The sequence below is a fragment of the Chenopodium album genome, chromosome 22 (genome assembly GCF_948465745.1).
Source record: "Chenopodium album chromosome 22, dcCheAlbu1.1, whole genome shotgun sequence".
In the NCBI taxonomy this organism is placed as follows: Eukaryota; Viridiplantae; Streptophyta; class Magnoliopsida; order Caryophyllales; family Amaranthaceae; genus Chenopodium; species Chenopodium album.
In genome coordinates, this window is record NC_137855.1 from 33699428 (window position 1) to 33715294 (window position 15867).

At 34.9% G+C, this 15867-nt stretch overlaps 1 pseudogene; it reads left to right on the plus strand.

The window, feature by feature from the left end:
• Positions 1-9815: 9815 nt before the first annotated feature.
• On the plus strand, positions 9816-11443 carry LOC145605737 (UDP-glycosyltransferase 79B6 pseudogene; annotated as a pseudogene).
• Positions 11444-15867: the final 4424 nt, after the last annotated feature.

Genomic DNA, 15867 nt, shown 5'->3' on the forward strand with positions numbered 1-15867 from the left:
CTACAACTCCAGTCACACACCTCACTTTAGAAGAAGGATTACCCCTGTTGTCATGCACTATACAGATTCTATCTTGGACCTGTAACTCATTGCCATGTGCCAATTTCTCAGTCTCAGCTTCTTCATATGCTTGAATTGAGCTTACAGCAATTGTCGGGTCAATTTAGTTGGTTACAAAGAGTTTTTGCCGGCTCTGAATTTGTGCGATCTCCTTATGCTGCTTGGTGTGCCCCTTTCTAGGAGAAGCACGAAGGAAAAGCCCCTATCCCAGCTTCCCTAGTCTTTCTTCTTCCGACACATAAATGCAGCCCCTCTCTGAATGGCCAATGACTCCACAAGCGAAACAAAAGTATGGCAAACGTTCATATTTAAATTCAATTTTCACCCTCGAGCCCTTTTTGTCCTTCATCCACTGAAAACATCGTAGAGGTTTTTCCACATCAATCATGATTCATATTCGACGATAGTGGCCGAGTCCTAGAACATCATCCTCTGTCTTCATAAATTCTCCAAGGTTTGCAGTTAAGGCTTTCACATATGTGTTTGATCTACATTTGAATGTTAAATTCATAACCCTAATCCAAAAAGGGGAACGATTTGATTGAACCTTTTCCGACTATTCGTCTCCTTTAATGTCATTAAGCACAAGCAGATTGCTCTCCACTTCTCCCAATACCAAGGTCTCCCATTGAAGACCTTTTCCTTATCCTTCCAATGGACAATTGAAAGGCATACAAATTAGGGCTAAGAACCCTAATCACAAGATTGTTAGTAGGGGCCCATACCTTCATCATAGTACGTTTAAAGGCTTCTACATTGTATGGGCGAGAGGTGTAGAGTCTCCTGACCAATACCAGATCAATGTTCTCATCTGATTCCAGGCAATCAATGTCCTTCGCATCAATCAAATCCCCCTCCTCCTCATTTAGTCTGAGAGATGAGTATCGCAAGGCTAAATCGTCAGCCATAGTGCGTAAGTGACGGCGCTCAGAGGCACACAAGAAGCGTTCGAGATGGAGGTTATTCTTTCTTTCGAGGAGTAAACCCTTTCTTTCGAGGGAGTTGTCTATTAAATATATACCTGCGTTGATATCACTTTTTAATAAACCAAACTTATTTTATTGAATTGGACTTATTTTTATTTTTATTAAGATGAAGAAAACAAGGTCTTAGTCTTAGTGCATATCTGAAATAAACTCGAGTAGGGTATTATGGTAATTTCACACATATTTTTTATTATCACCGTGCCAAAGTACCAAATTTTTGTATCGAAAAGAAGTCAATTGGTACCAAACAAGATATATACATTAGTTGACTTCTTGTTTTAATAGTGGGATTGACTGAAGGTAATTATTCTTAGGAACAAGGGTGAATATGTCGTATCCTAAGCTATCACTAAAGGTGTCTAATGGGTCGGGTTGGACACAGCACACCCAGATCCGCTCGAGCGACACAACAAGTGGGTTGTGTGGGATCGGTCCATTTTGACCTAGATTCGATCCCGACACAACTTGAGTTAAGGCGTGGGTGTGTCGTGGGTCCATTTTTTCAAACCAACCCACGTTGATCCATTTAATATGGCCAAACCTGCATTACCTAGTTGATACAACCTAGACTTGGAAAACAGGTCATACGGGTCGGGTTTGGGTCAGGTCAATTCGGGTCGGGTCAATTTTGGGTCAACAAATATTCGGGTCAGGTTTGGGCCGGGTCGGGTCAATTCAGGTTTTGGATCAGCACTTCATGTCAATTTCAGGTCCTGTCAGTTCATGTGGAGTCGAGTCAATTTTTAGGACCAATTTTCAAGTTAACTTCGAGTCAGCAAATATTCGGGTCATGTTCGGGCCGGGTCGGGTCAATTTGGGTTTTGGGTCAGTACTTCGGGTCAATTTCGGGTCGTGTCAGGTTGGGTCAATTTTTAGGACCAATTTTCAGGTCAATTTCGTGTCGAGTCAATTCAGGTCGGGTTAGTTCAGATTAGGTCAAGTTTGTGTCGGGTCACCAAAATAAATTCACTTACAAAAAATAGTTGGAAAAAATGTTAAATTGTTAAAAGAATAAAAAATACGCGAGTACCTATTACTTATTAGGAAAGAAAGAAGCCCTAAACTAAGTAATTAACCATTTCACCCTATTCATTTCAGGAATCAAATCACTTCGGGTCGATTCAGGTCAATCAACTCGGGTTAAAATCGGGTCAAGTTCGGGTTTCAGGTCAATTTTGGGTCAAGTCATTTTTGGCCATCGGGTCACATTCGGTTAGGTCGGGATAGTTCAGACCCCCCCTTCCCCAAACAACGCCGGCGTCAGGCGAAAGTTTTCCTACCCTCGGCCGGCGTGCAGGCAACTACTCCTACTAGCGAGCCCCTTCTCTTTCCCCCTCGCCCTCGTTCTACCATGACACAACCACACAACCTACCACGCCACCCAGCCTAAAAAAATCAACCACCCTCTTTATCCCTTAAACCATCACGAAACAGCCACCCCTCCTTTTCCCCACCACGAAACAACCCACCGGAGTTAGGGTTTTGCGTCGAAGTTAGGGCTTTGCGACGAGGGTAAGGGGAAAGGAAAGGGGTTGTCTGGTAATTTGATGGGGCTTGTTCGTTGAGGGGTGGGCGATTCCGAGTGACGGGTTAGTAGCGGTGAAAGTAGTTTGGACAAAAACCGATCCAAACTGAACCAAATTAGAAATTCGGTTCTGTTTTTTCGGTTTTTGGTTTGGGTTCGATTCCAAAAAACTGAAACCGAATTATTTCGGTTTGGATTCGGTTTGGGCTCCTAAAAAACCGAAAACCAAAATCCAAACCGAAAACCAAAATCCAAACCGAAATGTTTAAGCCCATAAAGATTTCCATCCCAATTCCCCTACATATATATGCCAAACCCTAATTTCCTCGTTCATCTTTTTTGACTTGCGCCCAAAACCCTTATCCTCCAGAATATAACTCCACCTTCATTCCTCAGTGTAACACCCTAGAAATTCCTTTCCTTTAAATACACCCTTTACTCTTTGAAAATACGTTTAGGATTATCTAAGACATTACCACCACCGTGAAAACGGCTAAGGCTACTATCAAAGATACACAGCGGAAGACTTAAAAACCAAAACTATTTAAATAACACAATTCAAAAGCCAAACCAACGAAAGAAAAGTTGAAATCAACAAAACCAAAGTCAAATAAAAATCCATTACAACTTGGAACCATTTAAGGCCCTTATTCAAAACCGAATCAACCAAACTTTTGTGTTAGTCAACAAAATAAACATCATAAAATATTCAATGCATAAAACACATCATATCCTAATGAAAGCTAGCATGATTCTCTCTTCACTCATGCCCCGTCATGAACATGCCTCAATACCTGAAAAGTGTATCTCTACTTGCCCCCACTACTCTCCATTAAAATGGATCATCGTAGGGCCAAGATAAAGACATGGCCAAACACACAAACACACACAATCAGCAAAGCTGAGTACATAAGCGTAATTAAACACACTAACATGCTTTTACCTATCAACACGCACTTACCTCAATATACCTGTTTACAAGCATACTCAACAATCAACAAGACACTTTAACTAGACACTAAATAATTCATTTAGCGTTGATTACGCATCGAACGGGTTTCCAACTATACCCCCCCAATAAATTGAGGTTAACTGACACGGGAGCTAACCGTGCCAGCAACAAACCTGTGCCACACATAGGTGGCGGAATTCCAGCGCATAATAAAAATAAAAAGGAATATACAGCGTCCTGTACTCCGTTAGAAGTTATGATCAAATATAAAGTCACATAACTCCCCCCCCATATGTTCATACTCAAGGTATATACGTTCCAAGAGTTTTGGTGCGTAATCTCTTTCACTTTACGTTATTTACATATTATTAGACTTGGTGATGACTCTCAAAGCATAAAAAATTCAATCATCAATAACAATTCAATCACTCAAACATACCAATTAAATTCTTGGATATTTAGTGACCACATAATATTTAATGTTGAACCCTTTTTAATTCTACCTCAGTGTCAAAGACACCTTAAACGCATAAAGCGCCAAAAATCCTATCCCTCGGTGTTAAAAACACCTTAAGTGCACAAAGACACCAACATACTAATTATTCCTTGTGTACATAGACACTTATATAGCTCCTTCCTCATGCTTAAAGCATCAATAAAAATTATATGAACCATAATAAAATTCCTTTTCAATATTCCAAACAAAATTAAACAATTAGTTTAATTAAACACGCTCTCTATCATGCCATAAATAAACACGTGGTTCATAAATAATATTCCAAACTATAAATTTCCATTCAATAATTCATCACAAGTAAATCATGCTTTCAATTCAATCACTAATAACATCCAAATCACAAACTTCCATTCCAAACCTAGCATGATACTATTTTTAATTAATCAAACGCATTTAGCATGCTACTACATCAACATAACTATGCTAAGTACGCGAACGTACCTTGAATACGATCTTAAAATCGCCACGACTAGTAAAAATTGCTCACTTCGAAGTCTCCTACACATTAAAATTATAATAGAGCATTAAAATCCACTCTTAACAAATTTCCAGCAATATATACCATTTTAAAACCCCTCATAAATTAATTAGAATAAGCTGAAATTATATTTAAAACACCATAATTAAGTCCCCCTTAATGGGTAATTTAAATTTCCTTCAAAAACATAATGTTTAGGGTTCTACATAAAATTCCAGCACTTTATTTCTAATTAAAACTTGCTGTAATTTGGTCTTAAAGCACTTAAATTGAAGATCTAAACATTAACACATCATATACTTTCATAATTTCATAAATCAAGAACCTAGGGTTTCAAAAATTGGGGCTTTTTAATTAAAAACCAAATCTGAAAATTTATTAACATAATTACAACATTCAAACATCAAAATTTAATCCCAAAACTCATAATTTATAATTAGATCTAAGCATAGATTAAATTAGAATAAGGAAGATAAATTTTTTTTCGAGGAACACCAACGGCAGCAGCAGCCACCACGGCACAGCTGGGCTGCTGCCGCCTGTGCCGCCGCGGCTGATGGCCGTGTGCTGGTGGTGCGCGGTGGTGTGTGGTGGTGTTGGTGGCCGGCCGTGAAAAAGGGGAAGGGGAAGAGGAAGAAAAAAAAGAAAGAAAAGTAAGGAGAAAAGGGGAGAAGCTTACCTTGGGTTTTCTCCACTCTGGGCAAAGTTGATTTGCCTCATAAGTGGGATATTTATACCCCTTCTCTACCAACCCTTTACCCTAAACTTTCCTCTTTTAGTTTTTCCTAATCCCTTTCCTAATAAAACTTGTTAAAAATTAAACTTTCTTAAAATAAAACCCCAACTTTTAAATAAAATAATTAAATAAACTTTCCTTTTATAATAATATTAATTAAAATACTTTAATTAAAATAATTACAACTATTTAAATACTTTATAAAATACATACTTTAAATAAAATACTTATAAAAATACGGGGTATTACACTTAGTGCCTCACCAAAACCCTTATCCTCGCTCATCACCTCACTTATACACTCAGTCCGGCCACCGTCTGGTCATATCTCCTTCCTTCAGTTTCGGTGTTTCGTGTTCGTACTCCCCCAGATATGGTGTTCGTACTCCCTCACAAACCCTAAGTATCTAAATGCCCTTTCTCTTTTACCCGCCTTCTTTCTTCTTCTGCCTTCTTTCAATCTTTTCTCATCTGTGTTCTTTCTTGTCTCATCTCATCCTCTCTCATGGCTCAAATATTAAATATTTTGACCTTCAATCGCTTGTTCTCCTCTGCCTTTCTATAATGTAATTTGATCTATGAATTTGGTTTTCACACTATAGATGATGTAAATGCAAGCTAGAGGTGAATCACAAATAGTTTATGTAATTTCTTGGTTTCATTTATATTCTTTCACGGTATATTCATATGCTTTTAATGAATGTAAATTTTGTTAATTCTATTATTTTGGGTAATTTGAACATGGATCTAAAGACTGAATTAGATCTTATCTTTTTGTCATTACAATTATGAATTTTGCTTAATAATATCGCAGATCTAAAAAAAAACAAGTAAAAATATAATATATATAACTTTTTTCTATGTTCTAAATTATTTTTTCAGCTTATGTTCTAAATTATTTTTCAAGCTTATGTTCTAAAGTTTTTCCTATATTCTAAATTTTTTCTACTTATGTTCTAAATTATTTCAAAATGTTCTAAATTGTTTTTTAGATTATGTTATAAATTTGTTCCTATGTTCTAAATTATTTTTTCAGCTTATGTTCTAAATTTTTCCTATGTTCTAAATTATTTTTTGAGCTTATGTTATTAATTTTTACCTATGCTATAAATTATTTTGTCAACTTATGTTTTAAATTATTTTTCTTATGTTCTAACTTTTTTTGTGTGCTTATGTTCTAAATTTTTGCAATCTTCTAAATTATTTTTCTTATGTTCTAAATTTTTTTTCTTATGTTCCAAAATTTTACCTATATTCTAAAGTTTTTTCTATGTTCTAAATACGAATTTCTCAAAATTACAGAAATATCATTACTAAAGGATAATTTTAGATGGTTACATCAAAACTAATAAAGGGCTGAGATTGGTTCTTATATAAGATTGGGTTCTTATATAAAGGAGGGTTCTTATATGAGTCTCTCTCTCTCTCTCTCTCTCTCTCTCTCTTATATAGAAATATTATATATATATATATATATATATATATATATATATATATATATATATATATATATATATATATATATATATATATATATATATATATATATATATATATAAATATATATAGGGGAGGGATTCGGTGAGAATAGGTCCATATGTGAGAAATTATACTTATATGAGAACTGATTTAAGATTTAGAACATATGAGTAAAAATTTGAAATATGTGAGTAAAAATTTAGAACATTTGTGTGAATAATATGTTTAGAACATCTGATTTAAGAATTAGAACAAGTGATTAAAAATTTATAAAATTTTCTTTATGAAATTTTAAACATATAAGTAAAATTTAGAACATCTGATTTAAGATTATGAACATGTGAATAAAAATATAGAACAAACTGATATAGAATATAGAAAGTGTGAGTAAAGAATTTAGAACATACGTGTAAAAAAATAGAACATACGCTTTAAAATCTAGAACATATAATTAAAAATCTTGGAATACACGTTTTAAAATTTAGAACATATAAGTTATAATTTTGAAACAAATTATTTAAAATTTATGACATCAAACTTAACTAATTTATGGTTTAGAACATGTGAATACTAAATTAGAATATTTGATTTAATTTAGAACACCTAAGGAAAAGTTTAGAACATCATATTTAAAATTTAGAACATATGAGTAAAAGTTTAGAACATAAAGAGTGTTTTCACATAAGAAAAATTCTCACGAGAGCCTTCCCCTATATATATATGTATCAAATAAATTTAATATATCATGCTATAAAAGTTTAAATCAAGATGAATAAAAAAAGATTTCATATGACTATATTTTTAGTTAATTATTTGTCATCAAAATGTGCTAATATTCTTAATTATGTGTCATCAAAAAGAGAAAAAATAATCATAATATTACGTGCTCTTAATCTATTGATTATTGTTCTTATTCTATAAAATGAGGTATTATTATTTGCTGATTTGTTGAAAAGAGGACCATTTTTTTTTTTTTTGCTCATTTGCAAAATATGATCAGATTTGTTTAAACTTAGCTTTATGTTTACCCTTTACACAAATTTTCCAAAAAGACGGGTGTACGTTAATTTATTGTAAAACGGGTTAAAGTTACGTTAAAAGTACTTAAAGTTACCCTTATACTGCAAAAGTTATTATTTATCTGTTAATAATTTTTTTCTTACAAATACTTATAATGTATTAGATCAATCATATTAGTTTTTATAGTATGTACTCCCTCCGTGTTTTAATAAGTGTTACACTTACCCAAATCCGACCCTGTTTTAACAAGTGTTACACTTTCTTTTTTTGGGCAAAAAACTACATTAAAATATTATATATTTCTCCTCTCATGGTCCCCAAACCCACAACTACTTTTTTTATTATATGTTTCCTTTCACATTCATTACTTTCCAATAAACTATTAGTTCCACTATCTATCTTTTACAATTTTTTAATACTCCAACTACCCCACTTACCTCTTATCTATTTAAGCCAATTAAATTGCCTAAAATTATGTGTCGGTCAAACTGTAACACTTAAAAAAAACACGGAGGGAGTAACGTATCTATAAGAAATTACACATTAAAATAAAATTTAAACTAACGACAAATTAAAAGTTACCCTTCAACGGTTAAAGTTACCATAAAAATATTTAAAGTCACATTCAAACTGACCGTTTTACAATAAAATTAAAGTACATCCGCTGTACACAAGACTAATACCGTAGGAAAAAAGGAAAATGACAAGTGATAAATTTTTTTTTGGTGTTGAAAAAGTCATTAGGGTGGATGATGAGAATTGATCTTGCGATCACCTGGAATTGAGAGAAAAACTCTAACCACTTGAGCTATAGTCTATGACTTAATGAAAAGATGGATGTTTACTTACAAAAAGTGAAAAAGTGGATCCCCAAAATCTACTTTCTAGACTGGGCCTATTGTGTTTGTCTTGTGAAAAATGTAGGGCTTGATGGGCTGTTGCTCACAATCTTACAAAAGTTAAAACTCACAAGTCCACTCACGCTCCGTATTACATACTACGTATTTTGAATATTCCATCTTGAATTCATTATTGATCGTGGCTAAATTCGAAACAGCACAATCTAATAATTTTAAATCTAAATTACCTAAATGTTCAAAGGTTGACTTGATCGGAAAAGACTCCATTCGAACTTGATTAGAAATCTTGATTATAAAATTCATCCTAACCTCAAATGATCCAATTAGATTTGATTCGACCTGAAACTCAACCTGATACAAATTGACCCAATCTGAATTAACCTGATAAAAATAGACCCTACCTAAACTTAACCTAAAATTTAACTTGACTCAATAATCTAATTAATCTGAACATAACCAAAACCCATACTAATCCGAATTGATTCAAACCTTGCACAAAACATAGTGAATCTGAAATGACCTGGCCCGAGTACATAATGGATTTGAATATCAAGAGATACAAATTGATAGTTGAAAATATGCATTTGAAATCATAGTATATTAAAATATCACATCTTTAAAAAATAAATAAATATTGTAAATTACTTTTCATACTTCAATCTTTATTTCCTACGTACTTTGTAAAGAAAATATATAAATACGGAGTATCCATATATAAACAACTCCTCCTTCCGTCCTTTTTTTTTCACAAAATTGCAAATTTTAGGTCAAACTTCGAAACTTTGACCATAAATTATCAATAGTCTATAACAAATAATATATTCATGTGAAATTTTGTTAGATTTGTGTCATTGTATATATTTTTAAGATCACATTTATGAAAATAAAGATATATTTCTTATTTAAAAAAGATATATTTGTTTTATAACGTGTCTTTAAAACGTAAAATGGAGCAAAATAGGATAGAGAACGGAGTATTTACTAAATATTTTAAGACAATATATTTAAGGAAATATTCAATACTAAACAACATAACACTCCATACATCGTCTATCAAATTTCCAACCATAAAACCGATAAACGTGTGGAAAAGCAAAAACCTCCTCTCTACACTCCCTCCATAAATAGAGTCGAAGGTAACCCCATTATTCTACTCCATTTTTTTCGTACAAAAAAAAAAAAAAAAAAAAAAAAAAAAAAAAAGATTGCAAGAGATTTAGAAAATAGAAATGGCTAAACAACAACTCCACTTTGTGATGTTTCCATGGTTTGCCGTGGGACATATGACTCCTTTTCTTCACCTATCTAACAAACTTGCCGAAAGAGGCCACAAAATCACCTTCTTATTACCCAACAAAGCCAAGATTCAGTTACAACATTTTGTGCTTTACCCTAATCTTATTACCCTTCACCCTATCAATGTCCCTCACGTCCACCCTCTTCCTTTCGGGGCCGAAACCGCCTCCGATATCCACATCAACCTTAATGGCCATCTTGCCGCCGCTCTCGACCTCACTCGTCCTGAAGTCGAGAGCGTGATCACAGGCCTTACTCCCAAACCCCACTTAGTTTTTTACGATATCGCCCATTGGGCATCCGAGGTCGCCTCTAGGCTTGGGATTAAGTCTGTTAATTATAATGTGGTTTGCGCTGCATCCCTTGCGCTCGCTTTGGTCCCGGCCTGTAACTTGGCCCGGGACCGACCCGTTACTGAGGAGGACGTAGCCCAGCCTCCTCCGGGCTACCCCTCCTCTAACGTAGTCTTGCACGGGCCTGAGGCCCGGAGCTTGCTCTTCTTAGGTAAGGACTTTGGCAGCGGGCTCACCTTTTACGAACGAGTTACTACTGCATTGAAATCATGTGATGCCATTGCCATTAGAACTTGCCGTGAGATTGAAGGCAACTTTTGTGATTACGTGTCGGCCCAATACAACAAGCCAGTGATCCTCACCGGCCCGGTACTTCCGGAAAATGACAACAGTAACATCCCACTTGAAGCCCAATGGGCTGAGTGGTTGGGCGGGTTCGGGCCGGGCTCGGTTGTGTTTTGTGCCTTTGGGAGTCAGTTCATCCTTGAGAAGGATCAGTTCCAGGAGCTACTCATCGGATTTGAAATGACAAAATTACTCTTCCTAGCTGCGCTTAAGCCACCCAAGGGGTGCGCCACCATCGAGGAGGCGCTCCCCGAGGGGTTCAAGGAGAGAGTAGGAGATAGGGGTGTGGTGCATGGCGGGTGGGTGCAACAACCTCAAATACTAGCACACCCTTCAGTAGGGTGCTTTGTGAACCATTGTGGGTTCGGTTCAATGTGGGAGAGTTTGATGGCGGCGAGTCAGATAGTGTTGGTGCCGCAATTGGGTGACCAAATATTGAATACAAGGTTGATGGCAGGGGAGTTGAAGGTGGCTGTAGAGGTGGAGAAGGCAGAGAATGGGTGGGTGTCTAAGGAAAGTTTGTGTAATGCTATTAAGTTAGTGATGGATGAGAAGAGTGAAGTGGGGTGTTTAATTAGAAACAATCATGCTAAGTGGAGACAAATTATGGTTAGCCAAGGATTTATGAAGGGTTACATTGATAATTTTATTATGGATTTGGAGAAGATTATGAAATAATTTGGTTCCTATAAATCTAAATGTTTGGTCTAAGATAAGAATTCTCCCTCCATTATTTGAATAAGTGCATCGATCACTTGGTTGATGAGCACATAAGTATGTTAGGAAGGTTAATATTGTTAAGTATCCCTTTGTTCTTAAAACAATACTCCATCCGTATTTTAATAAGTGCTTTATTTTGACTTTTGTACTATCCATGTACACCACTTGAACCAAGGTTTATGCAATTATGCTTAATCGATAAGGTCATGTTTGTAATTCTAAAATTTGTCTTAATGTATAGTATCTAAATATCAAATTTTTATAATTATGTTTATTGCTAATAGAAGTATTATTAGTCATAGTAATGTGTTGGCAAAATGGCAAATGTATCGATTAAAATGGAGCATTTAGCTTGTTAAAAACTTAGAGACTATATCAGTTTATTGATACACTTGCAAAGACTCTAGTTTCACTAAAAATTTTAAAGACTATTTTAGGACCGAAAAAAAAAAAAAAACATAGCCAATATTATAAAATTCGTCGTAAAAAATGGCAACGACGGCCTTCCGTCGTAATTTGGCTGTGTACGGGTTGTCTTAAAATGGTCTTGTACGACATTTATTTCCATTATACTCCGTACAAGTTACGTTTATTGTATTTTATTTTTATTTTTTTTTTTTTTTTGACAAAGAGAACACAAAAAACTAAAAGAACACAAAAAGAAAAGAAAAGTTACGTTTATTGTAACCTTAAAAGAGTTTTTTGATTTAAGTTAACATCGTACACCCCAACACCCATGACCCATGACTGGCCCATTCGAAATACTACAGAAAACGTGAAGAGCGTTGTAGTATCAAGCTATCAAGTAGGGCATTGCAAATTTACATCTTCCATTTGTACCGAGGACATTACTTTAACTTTATACTCCATCTTTGTTTTAATAAGTGTTAACTTATCAAATTTGGCTGCGTTTTAATAAGTGTTACACTTTCTTTGGCAAAAAGCTACATTAAAATATTATATTTCTCCCCTCTCATGGTCACCACCCAAACCCACTACTACTTTTTTTTTAATTATATATTTCCTCTCACATTAATTACTTTTTAATAAACTATTAACCCCACTATCTTTCTTTTACGGAGTACAATTTTTTAATACTTCAACTTCCCCACTTACCTTTTATTTTATTTAAGTCAATTAAATTGCCTAAAACTATGTGTCGGTCAAACTGTAATACTTAAAAAAACATGGAGGGAGTATACCAATACTATTTCTATACAGTCCTCCGTTACCTGTTATTAACAAAAGGTTTTCTCCTTTGGAGGGTTTTTTGGTTCCCTCTAGGGTTTCTCCCTTGGGAGGGTTTTTCTAGCCTCCATTGCTAGATTTTTTTCTATTTTCTTGAAGGTTTTCCTTCAATCTTCTCCTTCTCTATCTTTCTCTTCCATATCTTTTCTTCTGGTCTAAATTGTAAATTTTTGTAGGGGCTTCCATCGGTGTTTTTACCGGTGGTAAGCCCCCCAAAAATAAACTTTTTAATTGCTTTGAATAAAGGATCACATCTTTATGATGGAGTTTATTCTATTAGGTTTAATTTATTTGTTTGTTCGTCTGTCAAAGATTGAAGATTTAGGGTTTCACAATCTCCAAAAGTGTCTAGAAGGCCATATGAGTTTTTTCACCCAAACAACTATTCATATGTGGATCTCAAGCCGAATTAATGCTAACTCACAGATTGTATTGCTTCAGATGAAGATTTTTATAAAGGCGATCGTTGATCGAATCTGCGATGTAACTAGTTCTAAGGTGAATTGTATTTGTATTGGAATTTTAGATTTCCTCGGAATTATTTGTAAGTGCCGTTTGGCTATCTTTCATTAATAAAATCCTTTTCTTCTTGTCAAAAAAAAAAAAAAAAAAAAAAAAAAAAAAAAAAAAAAACTATTTCTATACTAATTTAGACTTGTCACAACTTACAATTCATGTATTTCACATTTTCACAAATTCTTATATGTGTTTGTCTATACGGTGTGGCCGACCATAATAGGGGTTACTTTGATAGTGTTACAGGGGTCACCCGATTAGTGTTCAAGGGTTACTTTATTATTGATACAGGGGTTACTCCGTCAGTATTATAGGGGTTACTTGGTTAGTGTTATAGGGGTTACTCGGTCAGTGTGTTAGGGATTACTTTATTCTTTTACAAGCGGTCACACGATGTGATCAGCCGCATACAAGACGTGTACTGTATGTATTTACTTCAGTTTTTCATACTTTTACCAGTACACAATTGTAAATACGTAGTAGTACTGCAATAGTTTAAGTTATGTATCAAAACTTGTCCAACCAAATAACGCAAATAACATGAAACGGAGGTAGTATAACAAATTGTTGAATCAATGAATAGTATAAGTATCTCACACTCATCAATGAAGAAACTTGAATAATTTATACAAATATTTTAAAAGGCGTTCCTAAAAACGTCTAGACTCCTCCTTGTGCCACATCATATACTTAATTTCTTAATACGCCATGTAATCTACCCAATTCTTCAATACGCCACGTCACCCATGCAACCAACAATAACATTATAAAATGCCTCAACTTAATCAAAAAAATATGTGGATGAAGAGATTCGAACACTCAACCTCTTAGAAGAAAAGTCATTTTTTTACCATCTAAGTACTCCGTAATTGCTTTCAAAAAAAAAAAAAAAGTACTCCGTAATTGTCACTTATGTTATAATCTTGCACACAAATTATGTTATACTACTAAAGTATTGAAAATAGATACAAACTATTAAATGTCTTGTAAAAAATTAGCAGCTGCATAACTATAAAATTAGCAGCCCACGCCCGGGCTATACACTAGTTATTTTTAAGGAAAAATTAGAAAAAATAATCCCAACTTTCGTCAATTTTGGTAGAATAATCCCAACTTTCATTTATTTTGGAATAATCCGAACTTTGGGGGGGTATTCTTCTTCTTCAATCCCAAATACTAGTTACCGGTTGAATTTTTTTTTTTGTTAAAGTGACACGTGTCAAAAATTAATTGGTTAAAATATATAATTTTTTTTTTAAAAAAAACCAAAATTAAAAAAGATAAAACCACCCGGCCAAAACCCCAACCACCCTAAAAATCCGGTAACCTGCCAGCCAGCCACCTTCCTCGTTGGCTGGTCGTCTCTCCCCCACCACTAAAGTCGCCGCTTCGACCCAAACCACCATCCCCTCCCTGAAACTCCCACGCCACCGGCCAAACCCCAAAAACCACTAGCCCTACTCCCGAAAACCCCAAAAACCAGCAACCCTACTCTCGAAAAATCCCTCTAAACCACCTTCCCCACCATCAAAAACCACCAAAAACCCCTTCCCCACCGTAGAAAACCCTAGCCGCTAAGGTTTTGAGGTGAGGGAGGAGTAATTGGTGTTTTTCGGGAGTGGAAAAGGGCTTGCTTTGGTGGTTGCGTGGGGGGGGGGGGGGTTGAACGGGATTTCGTTAAAGGGGGAAAACGGCGAGGGAAGAACGTGGTCCACTGGGAAAGAACGACGGCTTTCATGTGATGATGAGGCGGCGGGTTTTCGTGGTGGTGGAGGTCGGTTATGGTGGAACGGTGGGGGAGGGGAGGCTGCCGGCTGGGTTTTTCTTCTTTTTTTTGTTTTATTTTATTTTATTTTTTTTTTCAATTTTTTTTGGACCAACCAGGATTTGACACGTGTCAAGTGACCTGATGTAATAGGTCATTGACTTTGGTTGACTGCTTAGGGATTGAAGAAAAAGAATGACCCATAAAGTTCGGATTACTCCAGAATAATCAAAAGTTGAGATTATTTTACCTATTTTTAAAAGCAGTTGAACCAATTGACAAATCATAAGAGCCATCAGCCCATCACCTCATAATAAATCTATCACAACCTGTTCCTATAAAAAAACAAGAGAAAATTTCAACTAATATTGAAAAGTGAAAATGCTTTGTTTTACACTTTCAGACATCATTAATAAAGGAGTCAATATCACCGTGGTTGCAATGTCACATGAGCTAAATATAGTGGTTGTTACATTGCCATATTTTATTGTTCATAAATCATACAAAGACTAGTATTACTATTAACTGGTATTGATTTATAGTTATAAACAACCCACATAAAGATATACTACGTATAAAGACATAAAGTCATACAGACAAAGTTCTTATACGTATTCAAGCAAGGCCATAAATATTCTTGTGGCAAACTTGTACTCGTAAATTGTACCTATTTTTTCAGTAATACAATATTTTGGCTTTGACAGTCGACTCCTACCTTTAAGTATTCAATTACCAAGAAATTGACAAAATCCACAGCTACGTCGATGACTTGCGCCGCGAGGACGGTTGCTCATCATCCGTTTACCGATGGTTGTGCCCATGCGGATCAAGTATAAGAATTTAGAGTCAAGACTTACTCGCATTTTGTTTAGGATTTATTTTCTTGTTTTATGCTGTTAGTAGTTGGTTTAATATTACTCTGTATTAGAGTTTGTTAGGTTTTTGAGATTATTTATAATGCTGCTGTATCATATGATTTATCTTGCTTTGCTTGATAAATTTCAGCATTTCCCGTCAAAAAAAAAAAAGAAAATAAAAAATCAAATAAAAAATTATGTAGAGGTAGCAAATC